At 37.5% G+C, this 25,883-nt stretch overlaps 1 long non-coding RNA gene across 2 annotated transcripts in view; it reads left to right on the top strand.

Annotated features, from left to right (window-relative positions):
* Nucleotides 1–5,653, top strand: part of LOC129619937 (uncharacterized) — a 68,993-nt gene extending 63,340 nt beyond the window's left edge. For both annotated transcript variants that reach the window (XR_008698297.1, XR_008698296.1), the window contains 2 exons: nt 2,696–2,795; nt 5,370–5,653. This is a non-coding gene — a long non-coding RNA (uncharacterized LOC129619937). The remainder of the gene's footprint in view (nt 1–2,695; nt 2,796–5,369) is intronic.
* The last annotated feature ends 20,230 nt before the right edge of the window (nt 5,654–25,883 follow it).

Here is a 25,883-nt window from a genome sequence, read left to right as displayed (position 1 = left end):
GCATGCAAAATATGTGTACATTGAACATTGTACATTGTTCACTGGTTTTAAAAGGAACTATAGAAATGTTTTCTAAATAGCAAATTAGTATAGACCAGTTAATTTCATTTTCCTATTCTCCAGAACAACAAACTATCCGTTATTACCCTAAAATATTAGCAGTCAAAGTGCTGCTTGTTCTGGGCCTTCAAAATAAATAGGACATTCTTTTTATCTTTGAAAGTTTCCATTTTATTAACAATAGCTACTATTATGTCATATATGCCTTCAATATACAGTCTTTTTTCATATCGTGGACCAAGCTGATATGAATGCATGTCACCAATTCCTACCATTCGAAATACCAAATATAAATGTCAGATAAAATAATAAAAGTATAAATACTTAACAAAAGTTTAAGAAAAAATGAGATTTTCAAGTAAGGAAACAGAGGGGACATCAAGGTAGAACAGAGGTCATCAGTCGGGAACCATGAATGAAGGGTGTCAAAGGTAAATCTAGTGGTTGGAATGTGGTCATTAGGTACCTAGGGACAAAAGGCAGAGTCATGGACCAGATTCGAGTTGGCATACTGTAAATGAGCTTCTGAATAAAATACTGTCAATAAATGGAAATATGATCAGACGATTTCCAGCTTTCTGTCTCCAGAACCATTGTGTGGGCTGCTGTCTACTTAGAGTCAATACTTGCAGGGCACAGTGAGGTGAGCATTAGAAACCATTGTACTATATCATGAGCTGAAATTGTTTCCAAATTCATAATCGTCACAAAATGTAGTAGTTGCTATTTTGGAGTTACTAAGTCATTTCGGCTTTTTGTAGCCCCATGGGCTGCAGCACGCCAGGCTCCTCTGTCCTCCATTATCTCCTGGAGTTTCCTCAAATTCATGCCCATTGAGTCAGTGATGCTGTCATCTCAGACTCTGCTGCCCGCTTCTCCTCCTGCCCTCAATCTTTCTGAGAATCAGGGTCTCTTCTAATGAATCAGTTCTTCGCATCAGATGATCAGGTTTTGGAACTTCAACTTCGGTATCAAATCCTTCCAATGAATATTCAGGGTTAATTTCCTTTAGAATTGACTGGTTTGATCTCCTTGCAGTCAAAGGGACTCTCAGGAATCTTCTCCAGCACCACAATTTGAACGCATCAGTTCTTGGGCACTCAGCCTTCTTTATGGTCCAACTCTCACATCTATACATGACTATTGCCAAAACCATAACTTTGACTACATGGACATTTGTCAGCAAAGTAATGTCTCTGCTTTTTTAGTACAGTGTCTAGCTTTGTCACTGATATACTTACAAGGGGAAAGCATCTTTTTTTTTTTTTATTTTCATGGCTGCAACCACCATTTTTTCTTCTTCTATTTGCCATGAAGTGATGGGACTGAATGCCATGACCTTAGTTTTTTAATGTTGAGTTTTAAGCCAATTTTATGTGGAAACCCAACCAAAAAGATAATATTAATTTAGTTAAAATACTAAATAATATTATTTAAAAGATATCACTGTGGCCCATTAAAAGCAAACAATCCAAGACCAAAGAAACCTCCCTCTCTCCCTCTGAAATACAACACATTAAAACAACTGTAAAAAATCCCCACAATGAAAAATTATATACCACTTGAGGAAACATAACTCGATTATTCAGTTGTATGTGTCATCTTTTAAATGTTAACCACTTACTTTGCATCTCATAATCAAAACACCCCAAAGATTTTCCTTCAGTGGTGGACAAATTTAAATATCTACTTTGCTGAATTGAGTTAAAAAATCAGAATTCATAAAGTATATCCCTGCTAAACCTTAACTGCTAAATTTTGCTTTATAGTAACAAAGGCATCATTAATTGATAATACCTCAAAGCAGACATGAGGTAACTATGGTGATCTCTAGAATGTTAATTTTACCTTTTATCAAAGACTTTAAAGATTTTTAAAAGATTTTACAATCACCACATGACTGTATTTAAAACACTATAGTTTTAACCAAATAAAACGTATTTTGAAATTGTTTCATTCATGTTGTCTGGAATGGCAACGTTTATTTTTTTTTTTAAAGCTGAGTAGTTTTCCATTGTCTGCGTGAATGTGTGTTTATGTGTGTGAGAGTGAGAGAGAGAGAGAGAGACTGTGTGTGTATACATCACATTTTCTTTCCCAATTCATCTGTCAATGGATACTTAGTTTGTTTCCATAGCTTTGCTATTCAGAATAGTGCTGCAATAATTATGGGAATACAGATGTCTCTTTGAGGTAGTGGATTTTATCTCCCTTGGATTTACCCAGAAGTGGGACCTCTAGATCATATGCAAGTTTTATTTTTAGCTTCCCTAGGAGTTTCCATACTGTTTTCCATAATGTTTTTATCAGATGAGTTTCATCTGAGTTTTCATATCAGATGAGTTTTCATCTGAGTTTCATCAGAACTCAGGTGAGTTCCCTATGCTGCTGCTGCTGCTGTTGCTAAGTCGCTTCAGTCCTGTCCAACTCTGTGTGACCCCATAGAAGGCAGCCCACCAGGCTCCCCCGTCCCTGGGATTCTCCAGGCAAGAATACTGGAGTGGGTTGCCATTTCCTTCTCCAGAGTTCCCTATGAGTTTTCCATAATGTTTATACTTATGTTTCCACCAATAGTGTGCAAAGTTTCACTTTTCTAAACATTTTTACCATCGTGTTTATCTCTTTTCTTTTTTAGAATAGACTTCCTAACAAATACGAATTGATACCTCTCTGTGGTTTTGATTTGCATCTGTCTGACGGTTGGTGCTGTGGGGTACCTGACCTGTTGGGTATTGGTATGTCTTCTTTGGAAAAATAAATAGTTGTTTAGGGACTTTGCTCATTTTTTTTAAAATTTGGTTATTTGTTAGTTTTGCATTTAGGTTGTATAACTTTTTATATCTGTAGTTTTTCCAGCAATATTACCATTGTTCCTTGTATTTTGGGGAGTCATTTTTTACAACTGATTTCAGAAAATGTGTCACCTTATTTTATAAAATCTATTTTATACTGGGGGTCAAAAGACAAGATTTTGTGTCCAATGCCTTCCCATTTTATTGAGCTCAGGATTTTTGCTCTTGCTGTTTGTACACCTCCATATCTACTTAGTCATTATTTGTGCCTATTTTAGAGTTGGTTTTTTGATTAAAGCTCGTGGATCCGTTTATCAGAAAGATAAATTATTTGCTATGATTTACATTAGTATTCTACTCCAAATCTTTCATAAATATGCTTCATTTTCATTTGTATGATTCTAGCTTTCTCAAAATGGCAACCCACTCCAGTGTTCTTGCCTGGAGAATCCCAGGGACGGTGGAGCCTGGTGGGCTGCCATTTCTGGGGTCGCACAGAGTCAGACACGACTGAACGACTTAGCAGCAGCAGCAGCAGCTTTCTCAAAGGCAATATGTGAAACAAGTCAATAGCCTGTGTGTAATTGACTGCCATTAATTTGAAATATGTGAATTTAAGAACAACCTTTATACATATTCATTAAGATGCCATCCTTCACTCTCAGTGATTAAGCTCTAGGCACGTCACTAATAGGATATTTGCTGTTTATTGTTTCTTTGTGGTCACGATGAATTTGGGCTGATCCACTCCATGGTCTTTAGTCTATTTTTTTCCTTTGACTAATGGGCCATATCTGGCATGGCAGGCCTACAGATATTATCCCCTGACTTAATGGAAGATTTTTAAAAAGGCCACAAAGTCTATAATGCTTTATTTACTAGAATTTAATAAAACACAAATTTATTATGAAACAGTTACCAAATCAAAAATTGAGACTACTCTAGATAACTTTTTAGCCAAAATAAAAATTAAATGTATGTAAACATTACTGGCATTCTATGTACAGTAACCATATTATACAAATTAATGTGTAGTTGACAATATCAAATTAATATGCCAATAAAGTATGCCCTTTACTTATTAAGTAAGAAAAAAAAATCAGTTTCATAACATGTTATGTCACATGTACTGGCTATGAAACACTCGTCTTTCCCTCTTCCCCTCTTTTTTTTTTTTTTTAAGTAAGCTGGGACTTCAATTTTGTTTTATCAAGAGAGACATATAAGAGGGGACATATAGTAGGAAAACACAACAGATCTTCCCTTGTGTCTTTGTTTATTGGCCCTCCTAGCACAGTAATCTCCCTTCACCCCTGCAGCCATTCCTTCCAGTCCCCTGCTATTTCAGATACTCCCAGAACCAGCTTCAGTCAGCTCTACAGCCAGGTAGAACCTGCCTCCAATTTGTGTCTGGGAGACCATCCTCCTCCAAGAATCTGGATTCTAATGTCCCCTTTGTTTCTCCAACTAAATGAGTATTGTTACCTTCCTGTAGTGATTAATACTTTGTTATCTCAATAATTATTTTTTGTTTGTTTGCAACCTTCCAAACATCTTTGTAACCAATCTTCTATAATAGCAGATTCTGTTTGTTGAAATAGACGATAATGCTTCCATTTTTTGATTCTTCCAATAGACTTACAAGAGAAACTTAACTTTCCTGGAGATTAGCTAATTTTAGTTGAAAAATAAGTGAAAGTCTTCAGTCTATAATCTACCTTTGAAATGTCAATCCAACAGTTAACTCTATTTATACCAATTGCTTTCTTCTTTTACTGTGAGATTTAAAAAAATAAGACAAAATACATAAACTTTGAGAATTTAAATGACTATAGTAGGTATACTTGGGTTTTGGATTTTACTTTGTTTTTGCTCTGATCTGTGAACTTTAGGGAAATTATCCCTCCTCTCCACCAAATATATACAACAAGCCAATTGATTTTGATTTGCCAATCACAGTACCACATTTCTCCTAACTGCAGAACTACTAGTCAAATTTCCTTTCCCAAGAATATTTAGAGTACAGGCTCAGAGGTAATTTGACTTGAATGGCAATGTCTAAGAAATGATGTATGCATTTCAACTTTTAGGTTACTGTCCATAGTTTGATTCTTTAACTCTTCCTTCTGTCCGGTAGCTACAAAGTATTTTTTGTTTGTCTAAGTAAATATTTATTGATTTCTCAATATATGCAATATATGATAGTTCTTTAATTAGACAGTGATGTCTCTTTTACATTTTAAAAAATATGGAATGAGAGAATCAGATCTGCTTTAACATTTTCATGCATTGGCAAAATTTTGAAGTATCATTTTAATATGAACTTCAGGAATTTATTTGGCACTCTATAACTGTTTAAGTATGGTATTTATTCTATTTAAGAAGTTGATTTAGGTGATATATGTGAAGCTTTTTTAAGGATAGCAAAATATGTGGAGATAAAATTATGGCTTTAGTTCTCTTACTTGATTTTGATACACAGGACATTTACTGGTGTCTCTCTAACTTTATTTACAGTCACTCAACAAATATTTATTGAGTTTGTCCCATATGCTCCATGCTCGGCCCTGTGGGGAGTGTTAGGGACGAAGAGTTTAACAGGATTCTGTCATCAAACAGCTTCCATGTTTGTGGGAAAGTTGGAAAACCACAGTAGTGCTGTGCAGCATGATGCCATCCGTTCTAACAGAATGCACTGGACGCTTCAGAGGCACAGATGAATGGCATCTAATCAGCCTAGGAGGAAGGAAAAAATTTATAAGAGGATGTGATAAGAAAATAAGAAAAAAAAAAAAGAAAAATTAACCCAAAGGAAAAGAATTCTGAAACTTTGCTATGTAAAAAACCAAAGAATTTATAAAGGAAATATGTCAGATCGGGCAATAGGCAGGATCCATTGATCTTTTTTGGCATGCTAAACTGCGTTTTTTTGCTTGATATTGTTGAAGAATGAAACCGTGATTAAATTACTCAAAAGCCCATCTAGATCTTTTTTTTTTTTTTTTTTAAGATTGCGGTATGAGGTAAATGACTTATACTACTTCTTCCTTTGATTAAAAAGTATTCGACTATTAAATTTAGCAGTAGTTTACCCATTGTAAATGCATTACTAAATAATCGTTGCCCTAAAATTTCACTGTTGGTGATCCTTTAACATAAATTTGTTCTGCAATCAATAGTAATTTTGTATGTATGGAAATCAACCGATAAATAAATGAGATACATATCATTAGAAACATGAATAATGGTTTACATTTGGAATGTAAGATGGGAATAGTCACAACCCAGTTATGTATAATATGGGATATTTATTCATTTTATTTTATTGAAGCAACCACTACTAACATTGCTTTACTGAGTCTCAAAAGCACTGAGTAGTGAGGGACTTGTCATTAATAATATACCAGTTTAAACAAATAGTCATTCAAACACTTTTAGTTTAAAACTCTGTCTTAAAGTCTAAAGTTTGTAATGGATTTCTTCTCAGTTAAATATTTCTTCCACAGGGACCCATGCCCTCTCACTACACATTCTGTGTCCTAACCCAATGAATTACCCTAATTATCATTTGTTATGTTTAAACCTTTACTGAGTGGCTTTTAAATTAAGTTCTAATCTATTTCTCTTTCTGTCTCTCTCATCTCTATTAAGTTACTTCTTTGTCTCATCTCTATCATTCAATCTATATTTATATCTCAATCACTTGTATATTTCCTTTGCCAGATAAGTGCTGACTTCATCCAATGTTAGTTTTTAGCAATATGAGGGAAGGATCTTTCTTTGTTTTTATGCAGTAGGAGTGAGAAATACTTGTTCATTTTTAACCAAAACCTTGGAGAATGTTTTTCCCCTTGGTCTCTCTTTGGCCTAAATAGTTTAAATTCTATCCAACTGGGAATCAATGGCTAGTAAAGATGATGGATTTAGGCTACCATGATTGCCTTAGGCTAATCATCTAAGGGCAAATGAATAGTGGATATCAATCACAGAATCCACTATAAACAAATAACATTTTAGTTAAATGAACCTCTAGTGCTTAGATTTAGAGTAACTATAACTTGATTTTTTCACACCTTTTGCACATCCCTGGGGCAGGAAGATCCACTGGAGGAGGGCATGGCAAACCACTCCATTATTCTTGCCTGGAGAATCCCATAGACAGAGGAGACTGGTGGGCTACAGTCCATAGGCTCGCAGGGAGCTGGACTTGACTGAAGCGACTTAGCAGGCACAATAATTACTCACTTAAGATAAGGGAGGTTCAAGAGGGAGGGGACATATGTATACCTGTGGCTGATTCATGTTGACGAATGGCAGAAACCAACACAATAGTGTAAAGCAAATATCAATAAAATATTAAAGAAAAAAAGATGTATATATGGATGAATGAATGGATAAATCAATATAGACAAAGAGAGACATAGAGAAGGGAGGAGAAGTGAGAGAATATTTTAATCTGATAAAAAAAGGAATGAATGTTTCATAAATTTAAAATAACTTAGATGTTCAGACTAGCTTTGGGACCTAGGGCAAGACCATTATTACATCCTAATAATAGAAGCCAATTCAAAGAGTTCTTGTGAGAATTGAATGAGATAATTCATTTAAAACCATAATCCATTATCTCACCACCCAGACTTAATTATGGTGTATTATTTGTATGCTTCTGCATTCTCTACTCCCAGACACATATGAAAACACAGTTTCCTTTTGTTGTGCTGGTTCACAGAGCACATTGTCAGAAAATGTGTAAAAGGTCATCAATGGTTTGGGACAAAGGTGAAAATCCAATGTCTGTGTCAGTTATGGCTACAATAGCTTCTTCAAATCTATTTTCTATTATTGTTTACTATTGTCCTCTACCTTTCTTATCTGTGTTTGTCTTTGTACCATTTCTGTTTTTCTTCTCTTTCAGATTTCAGCAATTCTTTGGCTACCTAAGTCCCCACTTACACAAAGTATTGGACTTGGAATGAAAATGCCCTAATCTTACATCATTCCTTTACTTTAATTCTATTCAGTTCCATTCAGTCACTCAGTTGTGTCCGACTCTTTGCGACCCCATGAATCACAGCACGCCAGGCCTCCCTGTCCATCACCGACTCCCAGAGTTCACTGAGACTCACGTCCATCGAGTTAGTGATGCCATCCAGCCATCTCATCCTCTGTCGTCCCCTTCTCGTCCTGCCCCCAATCCCTCCCAGCATCAGAGTCTTTTCCAATGAGCCAACTCTTTGCATGAAGTGGCCAAAGTACTGGAGTTTCACCTTTAGCATCATTCCTTCCAAAGAAATCCCCAGACTGATCTCATTCAGAATGGACTGGTTGGATCTCCTTGCAGTCCAAGGGACTCTCAAGAGTCTTCTCCAACACCACAGTTCAAAAGCATCAATTCTTCGTCACTCAGCCTTCTTCACAGTCCAACTCTCACTTCCATACACGACCACTGGAAAAACCATAGCTTTGACTAGACGGACCTTTGTTGGCAAAGTAATGTCTCTGCTTTTGAATATGCTATCTAGGTTGGTCATAACTTTTCTTCCAAGGAGTAAGTGTCTTTTAATTTCCTGGCTGCAGTCACCATCTGCAGTGATTTTGGAGCCCCCCCCCCAAAAAAGTCTGACACTGTTTCCACTGTTTCCCCATCTATTTCCCATGAAGTGATGGGACCAGATGCCATGATCTTCGTTTTCTGAATGTTGAGCTTTAAGCCAACTTTTTCACTCTCCTCTTTCACCTTCATTAAGAGGCTTTTGAGTTCCTCTTCACTTTCTGCCATAAGGGTGGTGTCATCTGCATATCTGAGGTTATTGATATTTCTCCCGGCAATCTTGATTCCAGTTTGTGCTTCTTCCAGTCCAGCGTTTCTCATGATGTACTCTGCATAGAAGTTAAATAAGCAGGGTGACAATATACAGCCTTGACCTACTCCTTTTCCTATTTGGAACCAGTCTGTTGTTCCATGTCCAGTTCTAACTGTTGCTTCCTGACCTGCATACAAATTTCTCAAAAGGCAGGTCAGGTGGTCTGGTATTCCCATCTCTTTCAGAATTTCCAGTTTATTGTGATCCACACAGTCATTAGCCTTGTAGAAATAATGATAGACTTGTAGATAGATATGAATTATATGCATGTTTTGGGGTAGAGAGGTACGTTACCAAATGTTAGTTAACGCAAAATTGAAAGCATTCCTTCAGACACTGACAGAATTAACTGAATCAAACTTTGAGTGGTTATTTGCTGCTGCTGCTGCTGCTGCGTCACTTCAGTCGTGTCCAACTCTGTGCGACCGCATAGACGGCAGCCCACCAGGCTTCCGTCCCTGGGACTCTCCAGGCAAGAACACTGGAGTGGGTTGCAATTTCCTTCTCCAATGCATGAAAGTGAAAAGTGAAAGTGAATTTGCTCAGTCGTGTCCGACTCTAGTGACCCCAGGGACGGAAGCCTACCAGGCTCCTCCATCCATGAGATTTTCCAGGCAAAAGTACTGGAGTGGGGTGCCATTCCCTTCTCCATAAAAACTATATTAATTCAATTAATGTGTAGAGAACCGACTCATTGGAAAAGACCATGATGCTGGGAAAGATTGAAGGCAAAGGAGAAGGGAGCAAGAGAGGATGAGATGGTTGGGTGGCATCACTGACTCAATGGACATGACTTTGAGCAGACTTAGGGAAATGGAGAAGGACAGGGAAGCCTGGCATGCTGCAGTTCATGGGGTTGCAAAGAGTCCGACATGCCTTAGCAACTGAACAACAACAATTCAATTAATATTTGAAGTACCAATGATATGTCAAGGCTTCCCTGGTGGCTCAGTGGTAAAAAAAATCTGCCTGCCATGCAGGACACACAAGTTCGATCCCCTGGAGAAGGAAATGGCAACCCACTCTAGTATTTTTGCCTGGGAAATCCCATGGACAGAAAGCCTGGAGGGCTACAGTCCATGGGGTCACAAAAGAGTGGGACATGACTGAGAGACTAAGCAACAACAATGATATGCCAGGAAATGTCATCAGTATAGTGAAGCAAGTGAAAATATAAGTGATAAAACCCCTACCCTCAATACCTGACACTGTGTTAAGTACATTTTAAACAATGGTAAGTTATTTTAAAACTGAGATTAGTTAAGTATTCAGAAGTGGATGACTTTTCAAACACTTCAGAATATTTTGCTAGCTATTAACAAGGAAAGAGTGGGCTTTTATGAGGAAGACTCTGTTAATAACATGTAACCTGAATATAAAAGTAAAACATCTTATTTTTCTGGTCTGTTACCTGTGAAAACTTTAAAGTTAGGCATAAAAATCAATATAAAAGGGGCACAGCAAGCTTGGAGAATAGTGCTAGATATTTGACAATTCTTAATGATACATGTCAGTCCATCCTAAAGGAGACCAGTCCTGGGTGTTCATTGGAAGGACTCAGCTGAGGCTGAAACTCCAATATTTTGGCCACCTTATGTGAATAGTTGACTCATTGGAAAAGACTCTGGTGGTGGGAGGGATTGGGGACAGGAGGAGAAGGGGACGACAGAGGATGAGATGGCTGGATGGCATCACCAACTCGATGCACATGAGTTTGGGTGAACTCTGGGAGCTGGTGATGGACAGGGAGGCCTGGCGTGCTGTGATTCATGGGGTCACAAAGAGTCGGACATGACTGAGTGACTGAACTGAACTGAATGATACATATACTAATGAAGATTTGATTTTCTCTGTTTCTAGCTTATGATCTCACATATAGTTAGACATATTTTATCTGTCTGAAACCGAGGGAAATAATGACTTAGAATGGTCCTACAAAAAAATTATCTAATGTATATACCATATTAATTTTAAAATTTTATAACTTGTGTCAGCAACCATGTTACATTAATACTACACTTTCAGAATTCAGGTATAAAGTTTAGCTCATGATATCAATGATAAATAATTCTGGGTAAAAATGTGAAGCCCCCATATATTAAGTTAATAAAGCTTCATTATCCAGACCTGCACATTTATTTTACCCCTTTTTCCCCCCTCATACACAAATTCGAAGATGGTGAAGAATAGATTTTGTCTTTAATAAAACCCATGTACATTTCAGAATCTAGAATATTAGTGTCTTAATGGTAGGTGCCACCTTGGGACTCAAATGCCATATTTTATAGCTTAGAAAAGTGAGACATTTAAAAGTTTACAGTTTATTTCTTATTACCTTAAAATAAATGTGGGAAAAAAATCCTATTCTACCCACGTACAAATGCTTTCTATAATCTGACAGTTTGGAAAACTGCTTTGTAAAATGAGTTTTTACAATATGCTACTTTCTTTGATTACTTTATGTCATTTTCCAAATATGTTTAGACTTGCACTCATATTCTAAAGAAGCTGTCACACAAAGATATCCCATGTATAAATCTAAATAATGAACAACTCATGTGGGCAACTTCATAAAACTTTCTTGTTAAAGTTGCGGGATTTCTCTGCCTAATCTCCCCAGATCAGCCCAGCGCTGTTGTCAAATAAGTTATTCTCCAATTAAGATGAAAGTACTGTTTAAGTACACTATTGAAATAATTGATAATACATAATAATAACTTAAATAGTGGAAATTGATAAGTGTGCTCAATTTTCTGCTCTTTAGTAAATATTTTTTACTGCTTCTACTAATAAATAGTTGATCAGAAAGGGGTAACAATGTTGATTGACTTAATTTGTAACTGGTATTTATTCTGCAACACTTGAAGTGCTAACATTTATCAATATGATCACAAAACCAATAAATAAAAGAACTAGAGTAGTAAGACTCAACTTCTGGCTTTATAACAAATTGTCAGGATAAAAAACTGAACAAACAAGGCAAATAAACAGAATAAATACTTTTGATTGTCTCCACCAAGTCAATCCCCTCACACTCTGATCCACTGAACATAAAATTAGCAAGTGGAGTATTGAAGAAACTCCCCAGGGAAACGTTGGTATAAAAACATCAAATTGTATACTTTAATTAGACTGTAATTTTTCTTTGAGGGGGAATACTATCATCTTTGCCAAAGAAGGAAGCATTTTTATGCCAAAGTTAATATAACAATCCTGAAATTTGAACTTATCCATTTAGTGGAAAGCTTGCAGGAAGTGACAGACTCAAACATCTTGCTGCTTAACTTTGATATGTCTATAATATTTGGGCAAAATTCTCATTATTTCTTTTATGAATTTGAAAAAGCACTTATTTATTTTTATGTTTTGGAAGTTGAAATGTGTTCCTGAATGTGAGAAATCCCTTTTACTTCACCATATGCCATCTTGTCTTTTTGACACTCTGAGCCTAGAAATATCTCGAATGTGCAGACTTCTGATTTCCAACTTATCTGCTGCCAAGAAGGGAAGTGGGTATCTGAAACTCAGCCACAGACCTTGGCAAATTTCAAATTCAGATGAAAACTTTCACTTTAAAATTGTGCTCAAAAGTTAAAAGGGATTTTTATGTCTAATTTGCGTTCTATTCCTCTATTCCTATTGTAGGATTGAGTGAAAATTATTATAGCTTGCTTCAAAAGGCTTTTTTTGTCCCCCTCCTGGGGAAGTTTTGATAGATTAAGAAGTGGATTAAAGTTTCTATCATTTTGCTTTTGAATTTGGTAATGTAAAGAGTGAAAAATTCCTGCTAACTGACTAGAAACATTGTTGAAGAAAGCAAATCTTTGGGGACATTTTAATAGTGAATATCACTAGATTTTTTAAAAGTATTTTAGAAAATGTCTAGTCCATAAAGCATGGCTTATCCATCAATAGCATAAAATATCTATGATGCAGCATTTTCTATCTCTAAACTCTTTTGTGGTGACTAAAAGATTGCTCTAATTAAAACTCAAAGAAATAAAGTCACATCAAATGTTTCTTCACTAGAAAATCTAGGTTTTTGTCATCTTATAAATAATATTGTACCACAAAATCAGGAAGTTTATAATTGAACAGAAACAATGAGATATCTAGATTTCAGATGGAAAAAAAAATTTAGATAGTTGATTCACTCAGGAGATAATTTATGTCATGTATTATATATGTTTTGACTTTAAACAGTTTTAAAAGGCAAAAACAAAAAAAGCTTTGAATTCTAGAAATGACAGTTCATGATACTCTAAATCCCTCTTGCTAGCACAACATAAAACATAGCTGAATTCACAAAAAAGAAAGAGAAATCTTCATGTGTCAAAAGACAATAATAATTAATAGCTGCTTGGGGTGTGAGAGGGTGCTTGTCTCAGCAATTTGGGGATTGAAAAGACGTAGTTCCCACAAGGAAGCAAAGAGTACAGCCTTTGTATTCAGTGGTATGGGAATTGAGATTAAGACTTCTGACACAAAGCTACACCCTGAAAAGATCACAGTTTCAGTAGAAAGATACTGCCTATCTTTAGGAACCTAAGTATTCTTGTGTCTCTGTGTAATTTCCAGGAGACTGGGGCATGGGGAAAGATTTCCTTGAGAATTCATTTTATCTCCTGAACATCAGAGTTTAGATTTGATAATACCTAAGCTAAGGGACGGAGAAGGCAATGGCATCCCACTCCAGTACTCTTGCCTGGAAAATCCCATGGATGGAGGAACCTGGTAGGCTGCAGTCCATGGGGTCGCTAAGAGTCGCACACGACTGAGCGACTTCACTTTCACTTTTCACTTTCACTTTTCACTTTCATGCATTGGAGAAGGCAATGGCAACCCACTCCGGTGTTCTTGCCTGGAGAATCCCAGGGACGGGGGAGCCTGGTGGGCTGCCGTCTCTGGGGTCACACAGAGTCGGACACAACTGAAGTGAGTTAGCAGTAGCAGTAGCAAGCTAAGGGAAATGCCTTAAGAAAAAGTTGTCTGTCCTAATATATTAGGACCAATAATATACCTGATTTCTTGGCAAAAAAACAAACAAACAAACATAAAAACACTTTGGAAGCACATCTATACAAAATATCAATGGATGACACTAAATTAAATGTATCAATAATGAATGTAAAAAGAGGAAAAAAAAGCCAATTAGAAGGGAGACAATTTTTATATGGATAGCAAACAAAATCTGTAGGTTCCCGAAGTTATAAAAGAGGTATAGGTATTCTCAGTTGCTCGGTCATGTCTGACTCTTTGTGACCCCATTTACTGTAGCCCACCAAAATCCTCTGCCCGTTGTAATTTTCGCCACAAGGATACTGGAGTGGGATGCTGTTTTCTGCTCCAAAGAATGTTCTCAACCTGGAGATCAAACCCTTGTCTCTTACATCTCCTGCATTGGTAGGTGGCTTATATAACTCTGAGCCACCTGAGAAGAGTTAGAGAGAAAAAGATAGTATACCTATAATAAAATCCCACAAAGTAAACTTTAAGTGAGAATATGTTATTAGGAATAAAAATGGTTTCTCTATAATAATTTAATGAGATGATGAGAATGTGTGTATGCCAAAAAGCATAAATCTCAAAAATAAACAAATATAATACTGTCCTAATTAAAACACTACCAAGAGTTTTGTTGCTTTTTTTTTAAGATAAGATGCTCAATACAGATTAAGAGAATTTTGAAAAAAGTCAAAAAATAAATGTGTGTATTATGAGATATTGAGGCTCACAATTCTATAATAACTAAGACAATGAGATATTTAGTTAGGACCAGAAGGGAACAAAATGAGATCAAGAAACAAGTTCCAGCATACACAATTATTTAATCTACGATAGCAAATGGCATTTCAAATCAGTGAGGAAAAGTCAATCCAATTTAATAATGGTTCTGAGATAATTAGAAAATACATTGTTAAAATTTATCTTTTAATCACACTATTTTATTTAAAATGCCACAAATATGTTATTCATATATCTAAATGGGAGATAATTTAATAACTATAAGAAAAAATCAAATTGCTTTATTATCTTAAAAAGGAAAAACTCTCCCAAGTATAAAAGCAAAATATCAAAGCCATAAAAACTTTTATATAAAAATTAAAATAGAAAACATTTTACTCATATCATAAACAATATTTAGTTGTAAGACATTATAAAATAAAAAATGATATACTGTAAACTTAACCACTTAAATTTATAGGCAATTTATTCTCTTGTTCCTCTGCCTTTTCTAAAACCAGCTTGAACATCTGAAAGTTTGAGGTTCACATAGTACTAAAGCCTGGCTTGGAGAATTTTGAGCATTACTTTACTAGCGTGTGACATGAGTGCAATTGTATGGCAGTTTGAGCGTTTTAGGCATTACCTTTCTTTGGGATTGGAATGAAAACTGACCTTTTCCAGTCCTGTGGCCACTGTTGAGTTTTCCAAATTTGTATCTATTTTTGCTTTATTGACTGACTATGCCAAAGCCTTTGACTGTGTGGATCACAAGAAAGTGTGGAAAATTCTGAGAGATGGGAATACCAGACCACCTGACCTGCCTCTTGAGAAATCTGTATGCCTGTCAGGAAGCAACAGTTAGAACTGGACATGGAACAACAGGCTGGTTCCGAATAAGAAAAGGAGTATGTCAAGGCTGTATATCGTCACCCTGCTTATTTAACTTATATGCAAAGTACATCATGAGATACGCTGGGCTGGAGGAAGCACAAGCTAGAATCAAGATTGCCAGGAGAAATAGCAATAACCTCAGATACACAGATGACACTACCCTTATGGCAGAAAGTGAAGAGGAACTAAAGAGCCTCTTGATGAAAGTGAAAGTGGAGAGTGAAAAAGTTGGTTTAAAGCTCAACATTTAGAAAATGAAGATCATCGCATCTGGTCCCATCACTTCATAGCAAATAGATGGGGAAACAGTGGAAAGAGTGGCAGAGTTTAATTTTGGGGGCTCCAAAATCATTGCAGATTATGACTGCAGACATGAAATTAAAAGACACTTGCTCCTTGGAAGAAAGGTTATAACCAACCTAGACAGCATATTAAAAAGCAGAGACATTACTTTGACAACAAAGGTCAGTCTAGTCAAGGCTATACCTTTTCCCCTGGTCATGTACGGATGTGAGAGTTGGACTATAAAGAAAGTTGAGTGCCGAAGAATTAATGCTTTTGAACTGTGGTATTAGAGAAGACTCTTGAGAGTCCCTTGGACTGCAAGGAGATCCAACTAATCCATCCTAAAGGAAATCAGTCCTGAATATTCATTGAAAGGAGTGATGTTGAAGCTGAAACTCCCATAATTTGGCCACCTGATACGAAAAGCTGATTCATTTGAAAAGACCCTGATGCTGGGAAAGATTAAAGTTGGGAGTAGAAGGGGACGACAGAAGATGAGATGGTTGGATGACATCACCAACTCGATGGACATAAGTTTCAGCAAACTCCAGGACTTGGTGATGGACAGGGAGGCCTGGCATGCTGCATTCCATGGGGTCGCAAAGAAGCTAACAGGACTGAGCGACTGAACTGATAGCTCAGTTGATAAAGTATCTGCCTGCAATGAGGGATAAACTGGTTTAGTTCCTGGGTAGGAAAGATCCGCAGGAGAAGGGATAGGCTACCCACTCCAGTATTCTTGTGCTTCCCTTGTGGCTCAGCTGATAAAGAATCCACCTGAAATGCAGGAGACCTGAGTTCAACCCCTGGGTTGGGAAGATCCCCTGGAGAAGCAAAAGGCTACTCATGCCAGTATTCTGGCCCAGAGAATTCCGTGAGGTTGCAAAGAGTTGGACAGACTGAGTGACTTTCAATTTTTTTTGCTCATATAATAAATTCAGTGACAATGAGATACTATTTTATCCCATGGTACTGGCAAATAATTAAAAATGAACTTTTTTCATTGTTGATATGTTATGAAGAAAGATACTCTCAAATGCTTGAATTTTGAAGGGTAATTTCATAAAAATTAAAATATTCGCATTAAGTGAATCCACTTAAATATTGGATATAGGAGAAATATCATTAGTAAAAGTGAAAATGACCTAAACATTTATGACAGAACTTGCCAATGCCCTCTAAATGGCACATATTCAAATTTGTTTTTCAGAGAGGCACATGTGTCCTGTTTAAGAATATTTATTTACTCAATGGCAAAAATCCTTTTATAATGCATACATGTACCAAATCATTGTGTTATGTACTTTGAATATCTTACAATTGCATTTGTCAATTGTATATCAACAAAGCTGAAAAAATAAAAAATACATGAAGCAAGTAAAAAATAGTATTTTATTTATAAATTATTGAAATAATTTTTAGCTAACTTAGACAAATAAAGGGGAACATTTCTGAGAAAACAAGCCAGGAGTCCATTTACAGAAGTCCAGTGTAGGCTCATCAAGTGAAAATGTGAAAGGGTTAGTTGCTCAGTTATGTCTGACTTTTTGCAACCCCATGGACTGTAGCCTGCCAGGCTCCTCTATCCATGGAATTATCCAGGCAAGAATACTGGAGTCAGTTGCCGTTCCCTTCTCCAGGGGATCTTCCCAACGCAGGGATCGAACCCTGATCTTCTACATTGCAGGCAGGTTCTTTACTGTCTGAGTTACCAGAGAAATCAAGCTAGCTTCATCAAGCATAGGACCAAAAAATGGAAAAATACTGAACACAAAGTTACTTTTTGACTTATTATCTCCTTGCTTTTCTATACATTCTGGATTGCAAATCAGCTTTTTTCTATTCTTGTTGTTGTTGTTCAGTCGTTCAGACATGTCCAACTCTCTGCGACCCCATTGACTGAGTACATCAGGCTTCTCTGTCCTTCACTGTCTCCCAGGGTTTTCTCAAAGTCATATCCATTGAGTCAATGATGCCATCCAATCATCTCATACTCTGTTGCTCCCTTCTCCTCCCACCCACAATCTTTCCAAGCATCAGGGTCTTTTCCAATGAGTTGACTCTTCATATTCTTTAGTCTACATAAAGAATATAGTTTCTGGAGGTACTTGTTGCATTTTTAAACACCTACATGAATTGAATTGCTATCCTAATTGAAAATTCCCAGAAGTTAGAATTGGGTTGACCTAGTTTAGGCCAGATGTCTACTGCTGATCCTTATAAAGATTCAGTGCTTTTAGGTTTTACTCCTGGAAGCAGAAGGAGCCATTCTAAAGGGGAGGTGGGCATCATATGATTTTTGCCTCAACTTCAAAAATGCTTAAAAGAATGTGTGTGTATATAGAACTGAAAAAACTGGCTTACTCCTGAGCCAGTTCCTATGATAAATCAGGGGTGCTTAAGAAAAAAAGTAAATTTTTAAAGTAGACATTGAAAAATTGGAAAGAGGATTTAATATGTGAAAGATTTGCTCATTATGGTTCAGTTTGAGGGAGCTTTGAGAGCAGAGTTTACATGACAGAGGGGCTATGTTTTACTATTTTTACCATCAAGCCTGTTGTAAAGTTTGCCAATGAAGATGGTAGAGTTGATGCAATGTGGAGGACTGACTGAAGATTTGGAAAAAGGAAGTAAATGTGGAGAAAAATGAATCTAAGATAACTTTATCAAAAAAGCTCAGTTCAGTAGAAAAAAATAAATAAGGCCCAGGTTATGTAGCAAGTAAAACCAGAGTTAGGGGACTGGATGTTTTAATGAGGTCAAAGTGCAAGTGTTAAGAGTTATGGGATTGACCATCCTGGAAGGTCAAGAGGTGATAGAATGTTGGAAGTGGAATTTAAGATTTCAAAGTGGAATTTTCCCATTGGTGTCAAGGTTCATAATAGTCTTGGCAGGCATTGTTGAAATACACTGATTTTAAAATTCAGAGGAATCAAGAAAGTCAGTGAACTTTGTTGCCAGACTTTAGCTTTTTGGGTGAATTTGGACATTGAGCTTGCTCACAATAGATTTTGCATGTCTATAGTCTAAGTGCCTTTAAAGTTAACACTGAGTGTAAAAGATCTGATTCTGGAGCCTCATTCTTTAAACTTCGACTCTCTATAACCTGTCACTTATATCCTTTGACCAGACTAATATAATCAAGCTGAACAACTGACAACTGGATCAATAATCTTTCTGATAATTAAATAGTCTGAAACTATAAAAATAATGACATTTATGAAGCCTGGTTGAGAGCAGAACGATTGAGGCTAGTATACAGCATTATTTAAGAACATCCCTAATAAACCTTATCAAAATAATTTAAAATTTTTAGAAAAGACTTAGTCTCCATTTTTACCTATTAACTCTCGAATCTTTATTTTAGTACACATACCAATTCATACATATAATTTACTTTCACTGTGGTCAAACCAAGGGCATTACTTTTAACTCTCATGTATAATCTTATTTTACACAAGTTAAAAATAGCTGTATATTAAAAAAAAAAGTGTCATAAAGTAAGTTCTGTTCTGTGCTTAACCATTAGTGAAAAAGGAACACACTGAAGCTTTACTATAAGTGGTCCCCTGATTTCCATTCTGAGTTACTCTATTGTATAGGAGAAAGGAATAGTTTTTTCTGTTTCTAGTTATAACTCCTCTTAGGCAGCCTTAGAAGAGCTACCAAATTCTCTAGCAGCCAGTGTTTTAAGGACAGTTAGTGCATTGGAGAAGGCACTGGCAACCCACTCCAGTACTCTTGCCTGGAAAATCCCATGGGCGGAGGAGCCTGGTGGGCTGCAGTCCATGGGGTCGCTAGGAGTTGGACACCACTGAGCGACTTCACTTTCACTTTTCACTTTCATGCATTGGAGAAGGAAATGGCAACCCACTCCAGTGTTCTTGCCTGGAGAATCCCAGGGATGGAAGCCTCGTGGACTGCCATCTATGGGGTCGCACAGAGTCGGACACGACTGAAGCGACTTAGCAGCAGCAGTGCATTGGAATATTCTAGTAAACTTTTTAACCAGCTTTTAGATAACCCTCAAATCCCTGTGAAATAATCTTATGCTCCTTATACTTCTTTTTCAGTATGTATACACTGTAGCTTGCTGTAATGTAATTGTTTATCAACTTCCTTTTTACCGTAAGATAATGAAACCAGTCTCCCCGATCCTGCCCTTTTCCATTTATTTAACATGAGCCATCTTACTGTTGTTCTTCTTAATAGAATATTCATTCTGCTTTTTTCTTCTCTCAAAAGAGTCCCACTTTGCACAGTAAAATTATATGAGCACCCTAGTCATTCATATATATTTATTCCTACTTTCTTGCTCTGTTAGACACTATCTCACTTTAAACCCAATCTCTTCCTCCCTACTTTGGCTTATGTTTTGGTTACACCAGCCACATAGGAAAATAACATCAACAACTGGCTTAAAATGAAACTATTTCTTTTCTTAAATGATTCTATGGGTTGGCCCTCCACTCTTTTGTGTCACATCATGTTGATTAGGGCAATGGGATAACTGGAACGTCCAAAATGACTTCGTTCATGTGGTTGACATTGGTGCTGGCTTTTAGGAAGGAGCTCAGCCAGGGCTGCTGTTGGGGCCCTCACTTCTCACTGGATTCCAAACCAGGAGGAATAGACTTCAGTTCTAAGAAGGGAAGTCATATTAAGAAAGAGCACATGGGATGGGAAGGAAATGGTTCTGTTAGTCTTTGGGAATATTCTTTACCAGGACCAGCTTAATCAGGGTGACAAGCAGAATTCCAAAATCATCCCAAACATTCTGACTGCAGTGTAAACATCCCCTTTATAATCCCCTCTCCTTGACTATTTCCATGATGGCTCAGTGGTAAAGAATCCACCTGCCAACACAGGAGACAGGTTCAATCCCTGGGTTGGGAAGATCCCCTGGAAAAGGAAATGGCAACCCACTCCAGTATTCTTGCCTGGACAAGCCCATGGAGAGGAGCCTGGCTGGCTACAGTCCATGGGGTCACAAAGAGGCTAACATAAGTTAGCAAGTGAGCAGGCACATGTATGCATTCCTTGAGTGTAAATGGGGCTTGTGAATAAGACTGTACTGTTACTTCAATAATTAGGTTGCATTATAAGGCAAAAGGAGAAGGCAATGTCACCCCACTCCAGTACTCTTGCCTAGAAAATCCCATGGATGGAGGAGCCTGGTAGGCTGCAGTCCATGGGGTCTCGAAGAGTCGGACACGGCTGAGCGACTTCACTTTCACTTTTCACTTTCATGCATTGGAGAAGGCAATGGCAACCCACTCCAGTGTTCTTGCCTGGAGAATCCCAGGGACGGGAGAGCCTGGTGGGCTGCCGTCTCTGGGGTCACACAGAGTCGGACACAACTGAAGTGACTTAGCAGCAGCAGCAGCATGAGGCAAAAAAGAAATACGATAGTTACTCCTGTGATTCTGTTGTTGAAGCTGCCTGGAGATTTTCCTGCTGACTTCTAGCACCTGATGGCAGCAGCTAGTAGCCAAAGTAACTCCAAGTTGAGGCTCAGAAACAAACTAGGGACCTCAGAACTATTAAAGGAAGAATTGAATTCTGCCTCAGTTCAGTTCAGTTCAGTCCCTCAGTCACGTCTGACTCTTTGCAACCCCATGGACTGCAGCACACTAGGCCTTCCTGTACATCACCAACTCCTAGAGTTTATTCAAACCCATGTCCATTGAGTTAGTGATGCCATCCATCAGATCTCATCCTCTGTCATCCCCTTCTCCTTCCGCCTTCAATCTTTCCCAGCATCAAGGTCTTTTCCAAGGAGTCAGTTCTTCTCATCACCTAGCCAAAGTATTGGAATTTCAGCTTCAGCATCAGTCCCTCCAATGAACACCCAGGACTGATCTCCTTTAGGATGGACTGGTTGGATCTCCTTGCAGTCCAAGGGACTCTCAAGAGTTTTTTCCAATACCACAGTTCAAAAGCATTAATTCTTCAGCACTCAGTTTTCCTCATAGTCCAACTCTCACATCCATACATGAATACTGGAAAAACCATACCTTGACTAGATGGGCCTTGGTTGGCAAAATAATGTCTCTGTTTTTAATGTGCTGTCTAGGTTCGTCATAATGTTCCTTCCAAGAAACAAGTGTCTTTTAATTTCATGGCTTCAGTCACCATCTGCAGTGATTTTGGAGCCCAAAATATGAAGTCTGTCACTATTTCCACTGCTTCCCCATCTATTTGCCATGACATGATGGGACAAGATGCCACGATCTTCATTTTTTGGATGTTGAGTTTTAAGCCAACATTTTCACTCTCCTTTTTCACTTTCATCAAGAGAATCTTTAGTTCTTCTTCACTTTCTGCCATAAGGGTGATGTCATCTGCATATCTGAAGTTATTGATATTTCTCCCAGAAATCTTGATTCCAGCTTGTGCTTCCTCCAGCCCAGTGTTTCTCATGATGTACTCTGCATAGAAGTTAAATAAGCAGGGTGACAATATACAACTTTGATGTACTCCTTTCCCAATTTGGAACCAGTCTGTTGTTCCATGTTGAGTTCTAAGTGTTGTTTCCTGACCTGCATGCAGATTTCTCGAGAGGCAGGTCAGGTGGTCTGGTATTTCCATCTCTTTCAGAATTTTCCACAGTTTATTGTGATCCACAAGTCAAAGGCTTTGGCATAGTCAATAAAGAATAAGAAGATGTTTTTCAGGAATTCTGTTGCTTTTTTGATGACCCAACAGATGTTGGCAATTTGATCTCTGGTTTCTCTGCCTTTTCAAAAACCAGCTTGAACGTCTGGAAGTTCACGGTTCACATACTATTGAAGCCTGGCTTGGAGAATTTTGAGCATTACTTTACTAGCATGTGAGATGAGTACAATTGTGCAGTAGTTTGAATCTTCTTTGGCTTGCCTTTCTTTAGCATTGAAATGAAAACAGACCTTTTCCAGTCCTGTGGCCACTGCTGAGTTTTCCAAATTTGCTGGTATATTGAGTGCAATACATTCACAGCATCATCTTTCAGGATTTGAAATAGCTCAACTGGAATTCCATCACCTCCACTAGCTATGTTCATAGTGAATTCTGCCTACAACCTGTATAAACTTGGAAAATATCCTGAGCCTCAGATGAGCTGGTAACCTTGACCAACACCTTAGTTTCAACCTGATAGGACCTTGAGACCAGGACACAGGCAAACATTTGACCCACTGTAACTATGAGATAGAAAATTTGTATTGTTTTTATACTGCTAAATTTGTGGTTGGTTGTTATATGGCAGTGAAAATTTATACAAAAAAATTGTCTTCGTCTGCTTATGCTTCTTTAATAAAATATCATAGACTAGGTGGCTTCATAACAAAGTTAATTTCTTACAGTTCTGGTGGCTAGATGTCCAAGGAATTCAAAATTCCAGCATGATCAGTTTCTAAAATGTTTCACTTCCTGGCTTGTAGGTGGCCACTATCTTGCCATGTTCTCATGTGGTACGGAAAAAAAGAACATGTCATCTAGTGTCTCTTCTTATAAGAGCTATGATCTTACCATGAGACCCCTACCCTCATGACCTCATCTAATGCTAATTCTACCCCAAAGATCTCATTTTTCAAATATCACATTTGGAAATACGTAATTTGCAAATATCACATTCTTTCAACATAGGAATTTGTGGGAGGAGGGCATCATTTAATCCACATCAGTAGGGGAAAAGAAATGGTTGATTTCCTTGCTGTGCACAAACTGCTGCTGTTTTCAGCCTAGGCAGGTGTCTGTAATTCTCCAGTTTGCTTTCATCTGGAATCAGATAGACCTAAATGCTAATAATCACTACAGCTCTGCCACATAGTCATTTATTTATCTTTAAATTTATGTCCCTCATCTGTAAATGGAGAAGGCAATGGCAACCTACTCCAGTGTTCTTGCCTGGAGAACCCCAGGGACGGGGGAGCCTGGTGGGCTGCCGTCTATAGGGTCACACAGAGTCATACACTACTGAAGCATCTTAGCAGCAGCAGCAGCAGCATCTGTAAAATAGAGTTAATTGTCATTTCAAAGTTGCTAAGAAGGTTAGAGACAGCATGTAAAGTCCCTACTGGTGCTTGGCACACAAAAGAAATTCAAGTAGTGAATGTCATCATTAGTATTTTATGTGTCACCCCACTCTTTGAGCACCAGTTGTTACAATCTTTTCTGCTGTTGTAGAACTTACTGTTAATAAGACTTCCAAAAGTTCAACCTTATTTTGACTAATGGTCAATTATTTATAAAAAAAAAAAAAAGAATCTTGATTTTCTTCCTATATTATGCTCTGGCAAAGAACTAAACTTACTTAAGTGATATAAATTGATGCTGAATTTGTTTTTGTTGATACCCTGATAGCTTTATTTAGTTGATCTACTACATGATGTCGGTTTCAAACCAATCCTTTGGTTTTATTCTTTCTGCCCATTCATCATCCACAATCCTATCCATCACAGTAGAAAACATTCTCTAATCCTTTAGGAATGATGATAACTAAGGAAAATATGATTTGTCCACATTAATATATACAGTAACAACAAGTAATTATATAATAAACTTCCCTCTTTATAAAGAGGAAATAGCATAACCTCTCTAAGAAACATGAAGTATTCTGAGGTTTGATCTTTCTTAAGGCGTATCCCATTGTGAGAGCAATAAGTAGCAATATTCAATGCCTAAATAAGTGTTTCCTCTTATTAACCAAACTTACCCTTAAAAATCAGCCTTTAAGTTTTGGTGAAAATGTGTTCTTGTGTGAAGAAATCCAGATATACCAAATACATGGAAGTTAGACACAATAAGAGGGCTTCCCAGGCAGTGCTAGTGGTAAAGAACACACCTGCCAGTTCAGGAGACATAAAGAGAGGTGGTTTGGATCCCTGGGTCAGGAAGTTCCCCTGGATAAGATTCTTGTTCACAGTAAGATGTTTCAAATTGAAAAGAAAAAAATAAATGAGTAATCCTTATAGGGATCAAGACCATCCCCAGGAAAAAGAAATGCAAAAAAGCACAATGGCTGTCTAAGGAGGCCTCACATATAGCTGTGAAAAGAAAAGAAGTGAAAAGCAAAGGAGAAAAGGAAAGATATAAGCATCTGAATGCAGAGTTCCAAAGAATAGCAAGGAGAGATAAGAAAGCCTTTCTCAGAGATCAATGCAAAGAAATAGAGGAAAACAATAGAATGCGAAAGACTAGAGATATCTTGAAGAAAATTAAGATACCAAGGGAACATTTCATGCAAAGATGATCTCAATAAAGGATAGAAATGGAAGTAGAAGATATTAAGAAGAGGTGGCAAGAATACACAAAAGAACTGTACAAAAAAGTTCTTCATGACCCAGTTAATCATGATGGTGTGGTCACTCACCTAGAGCCAGACATCCTGGAATGTGAAGTCAAGTGGGCCTTAGAAATCATCACTAGGAAAAAAGCTAGTGGAGGCGATGGAATTCCACTTGAGCTATTTCAAATCCTGAAAGATGATGCTGTGAAAGTGCTGCACTCAATATGCCAGCAAATTTGGAAAACTCAGCAGTGGCCACAGGACTGGAAAAGGTCAGTTTTCATTCCAATCCCAAAGAAAGGCAATGCCAAAGAATGCTCAAACGACCACACAATTGTACTCATCTCACATGCTAGTAAAGTAATGCTCAAAATTCTCCAAGCCAGGCTTTAGCAATATGTGAATTGTGAACTTCCAGATGTTCAAGCTGGTTTTTGAAAAGGCAAGGGAACCAGAGTTCAAATTGCTAACATCCACTGGATCATCAAAACAGCAAGAGAGTTCCAGAAAAACATCTATTTCTGATTTATTGACTATGCCAAAGCCTTTGACTGTGTGGATCACAATAAACTGTGGAAAATTCTGAAAGAGATGGAAATAACAGACCACCTGACCTGCCTCTTGAGAAACCTGTATACAGGTCAGGAAGCAACAGTTAGAACTGGACATGGAACAACAGACTGGTTCCAAATAGGAAAAGGAGTACGTCAAGGCTGTATATTGTCACCCAGCTTATTTAACTTCTATGCAGAGTACATCATGAGAAACACTGGGCTGGAGGAAGCACAAGCTGGAATCAAGATGGCAGGGAGAAATATCAATGACTTCAGATATGCAGATGACACCACCCTTATGGCAGAAAGTGAAGAAGAACTAAAGATTCTCTTGATGAAAATGAACGAGGAGAGTGAAAAATTGGCTTAAAACTCAACATTCAGAAAACTAAGATCATGGCGTCCGGTCCTATCACTTCATGGTAAATAGATGGGGAAGCAG

The sequence above is a fragment of the Bubalus kerabau genome, chromosome 9, assembly GCF_029407905.1.
Source record: "Bubalus kerabau isolate K-KA32 ecotype Philippines breed swamp buffalo chromosome 9, PCC_UOA_SB_1v2, whole genome shotgun sequence".
Taxonomy (NCBI): domain Eukaryota; kingdom Metazoa; phylum Chordata; class Mammalia; order Artiodactyla; family Bovidae; genus Bubalus; species Bubalus kerabau.
Note: the sequence above shows the minus strand (reverse complement) of the source record. Positions and strands in the feature narration are given on the sequence as shown.